This window comes from Eulemur rufifrons, chromosome 16, assembly GCF_041146395.1.
Source record: "Eulemur rufifrons isolate Redbay chromosome 16, OSU_ERuf_1, whole genome shotgun sequence".
NCBI lineage: Eukaryota > Metazoa > Chordata > Mammalia > Primates > Lemuridae > Eulemur > Eulemur rufifrons.
In genome coordinates, this window is record NC_090998.1 from 35,246,329 (window position 1) to 35,257,326 (window position 10,998).

The 10,998-nt window shown below is 34.3% G+C and overlaps 1 pseudogene; it reads left to right on the forward strand.

Annotated features, from left to right (window-relative positions):
• Positions 1 to 2,924: 2,924 nt before the first annotated feature.
• On the forward strand, positions 2,925 to 4,024 carry LOC138397017 (peptidyl-prolyl cis-trans isomerase D pseudogene; annotated as a pseudogene).
• Positions 4,025 to 10,998: the final 6,974 nt, after the last annotated feature.

The following is a 10,998-nucleotide window of genomic DNA, read 5'->3' on the forward strand; positions in this document are numbered from 1 at the left end:
ATTTTCTTTTACCAGTGTCTCTTCCTTTGCCTGTCTCTTAAATATTGCTGTTCCTTAGGAAATTCCTTTCTAATTATTCTGTACACTCTCAAATCTATCCCTATGGCTTCAACTACTATCTTCATGATGAGAATTCTCAAATATCTCTAGCCAAGATTTCCCTCTGAACCAGAATTCTTAAGCTCAAGCCCTCAGACCCATTGGGAGGTCTATGTAGAATTAAGAAGTGTCTATTAACTTGGATGAGAAAAATGTATATCTTTCTTTTGCCTAATCTTTAACTGAAATTTAGCCTTTTTTTCATTACAAATGTAGGCAACAAACCCCAGTGGAATTATCAGTACCTGTACCAATAGAAACCACAGATATTTTTATATCAAAATACAATTGTTGCATATATCTCAAAATATTACTTATGCTTATCACCACTTTAAAATTTGGTAGTTATTAAACCCACCACTGGATCCTATCATTAACAGATTAATAGGAAAGAACATATATTATTATATCACAAAATTGCTTTTTTGTATTTTGATAACTGTTTCTCAACATAGTTAATTTCTTTTTTAATCCTCTATATTTATTTTATGATTTAAAAACATGTTTTCTGAAAAAGAGTTCATAAACTTTACCAGAATGATAAAGAAATCCATGAAACCCAAACTAAATTTAATTCCTGAAATAAATTCAACTTTGTCATAGGCATTGCTGGATTTAGTTTGTAAATATTTTGTTTAGGATTTTTGCATCTATATTAATGTCAGGTTGGCCTATCATTTGGTGTTCCTGTGCTATCCTTTTTTATGTTTTCTCTGCTTTTTTCTGTTTTCTGGGGAAGATTCTATAAGAGTAGAATTATCAGTTTCAGAAATGTTTGGTAAAGCTTTATTGTATAACTTAATAGATTAGGTGTTTTGGGGGGAAAGATTTGTACCTAGTAATTTAATTTCTTTAAAGATTAAAAACTGCTTGGGTTTCCTATATCTTCCTTGGTTTCCTTTCTTTGGTAAATTGTATTTCCTAGAAAGATATTTAATTTAATTTCCCATTTATTGGCAAAAAAATTATACTTTTTCTGTCTAATCTCAGCAGCATTTGTATCTTTTGTATTTATAATATTATTATTAGTTCTTTTTCTCATTTGTCTTGATGAGTCTTGCTAGGTGTTGGCTGGTCAATTTTATTAATTTTCACAGAGTATAAATTTGACTTTTTTGATCCCACTATTATTGATGTGCTTTCTATTTTCTGCTAGTTATAGTCTTATAACTGCTAGTTATATTTTTATCCTTTTTCTAATTTTAATTTTCTTTTGATTCATTCTGATATACTCTTTCCAAATTGGAGGGTTAAATGCTTAGCTATTTAATTTTTGTCCTTTCTAATGTAAATATTTAAGGCTAGACTTAAGTACTATTTATAAATCCCATTAATATTGGCAGTGTTCCACGTTTCGGGAAGTGGCACCACCTCCTCCCACACTCAGGATAAAATCCTTAAATCATACTTAACATTTCTCACTCCCTCACACCTATATCCAGCCACTCACAAATCTTACTGATTTTCATCTTCTAAATATTTTTCCAATCTGTTGATTTCATCCTATCACCATCTGACAAGACCCTAATCCAAGCCTTTGTTATTTTTGGCTGATTCTACTATAATAACCACTATAATTTATGTTCCATGAGAATATAAATTATAAAAGAGAGGTTTTTTTATTCACTGCTATATCCTTAGAGACTAGAACAGTACTTGGTACATAAGGACACACAATAAATATTTGTTGAATGAATGTATGAATGGAGAACCATTCTAACGAGCCTTCTCCTGTCTACCTTTGGCCCTCTGTTTCTTTTTTTTATTAATAATGAAATACTTCAGAGATATGTGCTTCTCTAGCTTACCAACATTATCCCATTGCTCTATAAAGTAATAATGTTGACACTCCCACCAGCAGTGTTTGAAAGTTCCATATGCTCCATATCCTTGACAAAACTTGATATTGTGAAACCTATTTCCAGTCTGGTATGAGCAAAATGGTATTTCTTTATTCTGTTTGCATTTCCCTCATCACTGGCAGGGTCAAGCATCTTGTCAGATGTTATTGACCTTTCAGACTTCCTTTTCTGTGAACCGATTGTTTAAATCCTTTATGCATTTTATTTTTTGCTTTATTGTCTCTTCTAAGTTCTCAGTTCTTTTAAAATAGATTAGGATACTGATCCTGAATCCGCTATATATATATTTCAAATTTCTTCTTCCAGGCTATACCTTTTACTTTTACTTTTAAAACATCTTCTTTTTTTTTTTTTTTTTTGCTGAGACAGAGCTTCCCTTTGTTGCCCAGTTGAGAGTGAGTGTCGTGTCATCAGCCTAGCTCACAGCAACCTCAAACTCATAGGCTCAAGTGATCTTCCTGCCTCAGCCTCCCCAGTAGCTGTAACTACAGGCTCAAGCCACCACGTCCGGCTAATTTTTTGTTTCTATTTTTAGTTGACTGGCTAATTTTTTTTTTTCTATTTTTAGTAGAGATGGGGTCTCACTCTTGCTCAGGCTGGTCTCGAACTCCTGACCTCAAGTGATCCTCCTGCCTTGGCCTCCCAGAGTGCTAGGATTACAGGCATGAGCCACTGCACTCGGGCTTAAAATGTCTTTTAATATAAAATCTTTGAGTTTTTATATGATAAAAATATTCTTATTTTTCTTTATCTTTATAATTGAAACCTGTTTTATGAAATATTTAACCTAAGGTAACAAATATTGTCTCATAATTTCTCACAAAAGTTAAAAAATTTTGCTTCTCATATGTAAATATTTAATTCGCTCCTCCAACCTCCAGCGGAGAGAGGCGCTCTAGAGTTTGAGCTGCGGGCCGCCACAAGGTGTCCGGATCCTGCTTCCAAACTCGTCTGCAAGTCGAAATGTCGCACCCTTCACCCCAAGCTAAACCCTCCAACCCCAGTGTTCTTTGACGTGGACATCCGAGGGGAGCGAGTTGGTCGAATTGTCTTAGCATTTTTTGCAGATATTGTACCCAAAACTGCAGAAAATTTTCGTGCACTATGTACAGGAGAAAAAAGCACTGGACCCACAACTGGGAAACCTCTCCATTTCAAAGGATGCCCTTTCCATCGAATTATTAAGAAATTTATGATTCAAGGTGGAGACTTCTCAAATCAGAATGGAACAGGTGGAGAAAGTATTTATGGCGAAAAATTTGAAGATGAAAATTTCTATTACAGGCATGATCGAGAGGGTTTATTGAGCATGGCAAATGCAGGCCGAGATACAAATGGTTCTCAGTTCTTTATCACAACAGTTCCAACTCCTATTTGGATGGGAAACATGTGGTGTTTGGCCAAGTAATTAAAGGAATAGGTGTGGCAAGGATACTGGAAAATGTAGAAGTGAAAGGTGAAAAGCCTACCAAATATTGTGTTATTGCAGAATGTGGAGAATTGAAGGAAGGGGATAATTGGGGAATAGTCCCAAAAGATGGTTCTAGCGACAGTCATCCAGATTTTCCTGAGGATGCGGATATTGATTTAAAAGATGTAGATAAATCTTATTAATAACAGAAGACTTAAAAAACATTGGAAATAATTTTTTCAAGTCCCAGAACTGGGAGATGGCCATTAAAAAATATACAAAAGTTTTAAGATATGTGGATGGTTCAAAGGCTGTTATTGAGAAAGCAGATAGATCTAAGCTGCAACCTGTGGCTTTAAGCTGTGCACTGAATATTGGTGCTTGTAAACTGAAGATGTCAAATTGGCAGGGAGCAATTGACAGTTGTTTGGAGGCCCTTGAAATAGACCCATCAAATACCAAAGCTCTGTATTGCAGAGCTCAAGGATGGCAAAGATTAAAAGAATATGATCAAGCATTGGCCGATCTTAAGAAAGTTCAGGAGATAGTGCCAGAAGATAAAGCTATCCAGGCAGAGTTGCTGAAAGTCAAACAGAAGATAAAGGCACAGAAAGATAAAGAGAAAGCAGTATATGCAAAAATGTTTGCATAATAATGATTCAGTTTTGCTTAAATACTATGTGTTGATTGTATAAAGGCAATAAGGAAATGTAAGCGTTTTTGTCTATCAATCATATATGATCCCTAATGTGTTTCCTTTGACACCTTAGTTCCCCATTGTTTACAGTTTAGAAATACTGATGGGGGTTTGCTGTTAAAGTGTTTCAATACATTGAAGTTTGTTTTTTTAAAAAATGGTTATGTGCATTATTTACAAAGTATAATAGTGTCTAGTCTGTTTTTAAACTCCTAAAGACACTTGTTGAATAAATAGGTGAAAGCTTAAGTTAAAAAAATAATAAATAATAATTAATTCATCTGTAAATACTTTTGTGAATGGTGTGAGATAAGGAAATTATCAAAGCATGATGAAAACACGTTTAAATATCAGACAAAGCTGAATTTATTGCTGGTTAGGCATGGTCTCTGAGCAGAGTAGGCTGTTGATTTTACCTAGAGTTTTTGGCAGTATGGAGTTCAGGGGTTGGCAGACTTTCAAAGGCCTAAATGGATTGACATCATCTATAGTTGTAACAGTGTGATTAGTCAGCTAAGACGTGGTTGCCTCAAATAGCACTTGAGGTATGTTACATTTTTGGAGTGAGTCTGTCTCTGATTAGGTGGCTTTCAGGAGTAGGTTGCTGATAACTGTTGGATTGACTTGCAAAAGGGTGTTTACTGAGGGAAGTTATTGTTCATATATTGAACAGGTTTCAGACCAATTCAGGGGGCTACTTGTTACCATGGTTACAGACCAATATGTCTTAGAAAATGCATGTGAAAACTTTTTAAATTCTCAGTTCTTTCTTTTGTTTCTCATTCATCCAGAGCTATAGAACAGATAATTAAGGAGTTTCCAGATCTTACCATGGTTGTTGATTCAAGATTTGGTTTGTAGAGAACTGACTGTTAGATTGAGCATTGATCAATGTGATTTTATCCTGTGTTTGTCTGGAATCATTTAAATCATCTGCCAGGAAAGTGGCTGTGCCAAAGTATTTAAAACTCTGAACTACAGATATCAAACAACTATGAGACAAATAAATATAAGTAAATGTATTTAAGAAGGGATTAGAAGATACTCCAGAACCAGGGTTGATTAAGGAAACAATTAAGAACTATTCCCTGAGTCCATCTTAAATAGCGAGGCTGCCTTTATTTTAGCTGAGATTTGGATTGTTTTACCTTATCTGATGGGTTAATTTAGTACTACATGAAGTGTTAGCCGGGAGCCTATTCTTCTCTGGTTGGCCAAAAGAAAGTGTGTGTGTGCGAGAGAGAGAGAGAGAGAGAGAGAGAGAGAGAAAGAGAGAGAGAGGGGAGATCTCTTTATTTTTAGTTGCAGGGTTCTGTATGTGTTTATTCCATCAAGCTGGTTTATAAATCTTTCATAGTTTTCCAAATCATGTATCTGTTTAATTTTTTAATTACTGAAATTTATTAAAATCTCTCATTGTATTTAGGTTTTCTTTCTGTTTGTATTTAATGTATACTCATAAATATATGTATATACATATATACACACAAACCCATACATATGTACAGTCATGTACCACGTAATGTTTTGGTCGGCAACAGAACATGTATATAACAGTGGTCCCAAAAAATTATACTACCATATTTTTACTGTACCTTTTCTATGTTAGATAGGGTTAGATATACAAATAATCACCATTGTGTTACAATTGCCTACAGTATTCAGTATAGCAACATGCTGTAAAGATTTGCTGTCTAGGAGCTATAGGCTATGCCACATAGCCTATGTATGTAGTAGGTTATACCACCTAGGTTTGTTTAAGTACACTCTATAATGACTACACAATGCCAAAATCACCTAACAAGATATATCTCAGCACATGTCACCATCATTAAGTGACACATAAAATTTCAAATTTATATCTTCCTTCTAATAATGTTCATCTTTAAGTCTATTTTGTCTAATATTAATATAGTCACACCAGTTTTGTGTTACTATTTTCCTGGTATATTTTTATATTCTTTTAGTTAGTTTTAAATGTTCTATGTCCTTATGCTTTAGATGTGTGTTTTTTATATAGGTGGAATTTTTCAATCTAATACGACCACCTCAGTCTTCTAATTAATGTATTTAATTCATTTATATATAGTATGATTGCTTCTGTTTTCAATTTATCTGTACCATTTTGTTTTGTGCTTTCTACTTACCCTTCTTTAGTATGATTTCTCTTTTTCTTTCTTTCTTGCCTACTATTGGATTAATGTTTTATTTATTCTCTTTTCTCTCTCTACTGGGCCAAAAGATGTGTACGCTATTTCTATTCTTTTAATGGTTAATTTCAACATTTTAATAGTAAATTTAATCAATATCTCTACAGTTTTCTTGAACAATTTAACTCTAAATACAACTTTACTTATATGCTATCTTTCCACAGTAATTTACTTCCATCTTTTTCTATACCCTTAATATGATTATTTATAGACACTAAGCTACAGATTTCTTAACCTATTCTTTCTTGCATATAATTAACTTTTTTAATGTTTATAGTTCATCTTTATGAAGTACATTCTTTTTTTCACTGATTGACAATTTTTATGTTTTCAGTTTCCTGTCATTCTTGAATTTGAATGACAATTTAGCTGTGTATTAAGTTTAGATTTACATTTTCTCTAGACCTCTGGAGATATTCCATTGTCTTCTGGATCCTATTACTGCTGGTATAAAGTCTGCTGTAAGTCTAATTGTTGTTCTTTTATAGGTAATCTGTCTTTTCTTTCTTGGTTGCTTTTAAGATCTCCCTGTTTCTCTATGATATATCTAGTGATTACTCATTTTTCCTTTCTAATAAGTTGTAATGCTTCCTGAATCTGAGGATTCATATATTTGATCAATTCTGGGAAATTCTCAGCTATTATCTCCTTAAATATCACTTCTCTTGTAACCATTATCTAATCTCTCTCTGCTAAAATCCTATTAGACGAATTCTAGACTTTTTTGCTCTATTTTTCATTTCTTTTATCATCTTTTTCCTCTTTTCAACTCTTCAGTCTTTTAGGTCTACAGTCCTCAAGCCCCGAGCTGCAGACTGGTACCAGTCCGTGGCCTGTTAGGAATCAGGCCACACAGCAGGAGGCGAGCGGCAGGTGAGCGAGCAAAGCTTCATCTGTGTTTACAGCCACTCCCCATTGCTCGCATCACCGCCTGAGCTCTGCCTCCTGTCAGATTGGTCACTGTCTCCCATTATCCCCAAATGGGACTGTCTAGTTGCAGGAAAACAAGCTCAGGCCTCCCACTGATTCTGCATTATGGGGAATTGTATAATTATTTCATTATATATTACAATGTAATAATAATAGAAATAAAGTACACAATAAATGTTATGTGCTTGAATCATCCTGAAACCATCTCCCCCACCCCAGGTCTGTGGAAAAATTGTCTAACATGAAACCAGTCCCTGGTGCCAAAAAGGTTGGGGACTACTGTTTTAGGTAATTTCTACATATCTATATTCCAGGCACTGTTTCTCTTCAGTTGTCTAATTTGCTATTTAATTGAATTAGTAGAATTCTTACTTAGATGATTACATTTTCAATTTTACTTTTAGGTGTTCCGCTAGTTCTCTTTTCAAATCTTGCTGGCCATTTTAATAATATATTGACATTTTCTCATATTTTAATTCTTTTTATGTTTTAAAATAATTTACACATACCATTTTATGGGTTCTATCAATAATTCTGTTATGTGAAAATCCTAAGATTCTGTACCTGTTGTTTCATGTGTCATATCAAATTTGCTTCTGTTAGATTGCTTCTTTATGTATTCTAATTTTAGATTGCAAAGTCATATTTAATGGAGTTTTATCTTACCAAAATCCACCATAGTCTGACTTTAACATATATTTCTCTAGAGACAATTTGTGGCTACTTCTTACAATTTACTCAACCCTGCCAAGATGAGGTTTTGGGAAGACACAACTTGGGAAATTAAAACTGCAACCCAAGCTATATACTTAAAATAAATATGTCATATTTTATCTTTTAGTTTTTGATTTTTGGTTGTTTTATACCAGTGGGATTTTAATTTTATTTAGTTTCCCCAAATTATCAGAAATAGAAATACTTTATTTTTTAATAGGAGCCAAATTAATCTTTTTCTAAAGTATAAACCTAGCCATATAACTCTCCTGCTTAAAACCTTTCACTGATTTTCTTTCTTTTTATTTTTCTTTTTTAGATAGAATCTAAAATCATTAATATGTTCTTCAAGGCCCAAAATGATCTAACTCCTGGCAACCTTGTCAGTCTCATCTCAGTTATCCTCTAGGTTACTGCTCTTTGTTCACTTCCTCCAGATGTTATGTTCTTTCCTACCTCTGAGCCTCTGTTCTCTCTGTCTGAAAGCCTCTTCTCTTTCCCAGCTTTACCGGAAAAATGACCACTTGTCTTTCTGGTCTCATCTTGAATGTCTCTTCCTGAAGAAGCCTTCCCTGAACTTCTGATCTCATGAACAGCCAAGGTTAGCTCCCCATGTCATTCACTCTCAAAGCACCCTGAGAGTGCTTTAAGTGTAATTAAATTATTTTTTAAAAAATTGAATGGCTGTCCTCTCCACCTGAATAAGATTCCTGTGAATGAAATTGGGTCATTTTTGTTCATTCCTAGAAGTTAACACATTTCCTGTGCAGAAGAAGAAAATAAACAATGCTCACTATTGTGTTTTGTGTTTTGAAATAGACTCTTACATTTTTATGTAATACAGACTTGCTGCAAAAAACTGTATCAGAGAATCACACTATTTCAAATTTAAGGAACTACACTGAAGTTTTTAGTGTGTTAGCAAACAAAAGAACGTAATTCTAGGCAGGAAAATAATTTTTAAAATAGTAGTTCATGTTAAATTTCATTATTTTGGAAATAAGAAGTACAATTTATAAACTATTACTATTATGTATTAATTACTTTTTATTATCTAAATTATGTTTCTCAAATCTTGATATCCATAAAAAACTAAGAAATACATTTATTATTAGATAAGCTCTGTTATTAATATAATGATGCTACTATCTAATACCAAAAAAATTCCCTTTTCTTTACATAGAATGGCAGAAAATGCAACAAAGTAATATATAGCTTATGATAAAGCACAGAGCACAGTCAAATTTAATCTTAAAATGTGATTAGTTAATCAAATTTAGCCTCCTTAATATACAGACATTTTATAAGAAGGCATCTGACTAAACAAAGTACTCTTTGGTTTAAATAATTTTTATCATCTCCCCTGAACTAAAGCTGATTTCCTTCTTAAAGGGAGACTCATATTTTCTGACATAGTATTTTTTTTTCTTCCTTTCAAAGAGGGAACTTATTACTCTATCTCCACATGTGCCACATTATGGGTAGCAATATATATATGCCAAATAAAACAATTAACAAACTGAATGTCATTTCATAATAATTAACTATACTCTATTTTGTACTTTCAAGAAGACACCAAAATGGCTCTCCTTGGATTTTATCAGCATGTATCTTTTTTCTTCCGCTTTCTTCTGAAAACTACTCCCAAGGCATTATTCTAGCGCTGCTTCTTACCTCTAACAAGTGTCCCACCCACTTTCCTTGCTTCTTGTCTCTGTTTTCTCCAGCCACACCACCCTGACATTCATCATATACATTTCCAACATTCCTTCATTCAAAATAAAATGAATATTTACTGAGCACTTGTATGCCTGGTATTGTTCTAGGTTGCAAGGACATAGGAGTGAACAAAGCAAGTGCTCACTTGATCTCATAGAACTTTTTTCTCCAGGGGAGACAAACAACAAACAGATAAATTAAATGTAAATTGTGTTGGCAGATAGAAGTAACTGCTATAAAGAAAATAAAGTACAGTGAGGGGATAGAGTGTCAAGTAATATTATTTTATTTGGGATTTTCAAAAGGCCTTTCTAAGGAGGTAATATTTGGACCAAAATCTAAATAAAATGAGGGCACAAGTCATGAAAATATCTAGGAAAGAGAATTAGAAACTGAGGAACAGCAAATACAAGGGCCTGAGGTGAGTGCACACTTGGTGGTTTTGAAAAACAGTCAGGAGGCCAGTGTGGATGGAGCATGGCTTGCTCGCTGGGGAGAGAGAGGGAATGATGTTGGAGAGAGAACCTGGGACCAGACCATTTCTAGCTTCATAGATCATCCAAAGCTAGAAATGGTCCTGTTTGGTTTTATTTAAGTGTGATGGGCAAGCAATGGAAAGTTGAGAGCGGGGAAGTGACATGATTTGGTTTACTTTGTAGAATAGTCACTCTGGCTGCTAAGTAGGAGAGTTAAGAGGAAATTGAAGTGGTCCGAGTAAAGGAAAACAGTGGCTTAAAGTAGAGTGGAGGCAGTGGTCATATTTGGAGCCTATTTTGAATTTAGCTCCTAGATTTGCTGAAGGACTGGGGAGTTGAGATCATTCTCTTTTTCAAAATTGTACAAGAATGCCGTGATGCCATGAGGTACTATGAGATCACCTTTTGGGTATTTTTAGTCTGAGATGCATATTAGACAGGTGAAGATGTTGCTTAGAGAACTGGATGCAGGAGTTTGGAGTTCAGAGGAGAGTTGGAAGTGGAGATACAAACTTGGAAATCATCTACATATATGTAGTATTTAAAGCCACGCAACCGCGAGAGATCATCCACGGCAGTCCTTTCCACTCTTTTTCATGTCAGGGCCCACATAGAAAATTATACTGTTGGTACACATGAGGAGGAAGACAGACAAAGCTGCCTGCAGGTAGAGATGATGACTCAGACCCTCGAGGAATCACACTTCAGGAATATTTATAATCTGTGCATTCACACTGGTTAGGAAAATAGTAAAAAAAGAAAAGAAAAGAAAAAAAGAAAAAGCATGCCATGGGGCACTCCAACACTTAGAGGTCAGAAAGTAGAAGAGGATTTAGCAAAAGAGACACAGAAGGAGTTTCAGGTAAGGTAGAAGGAAAGC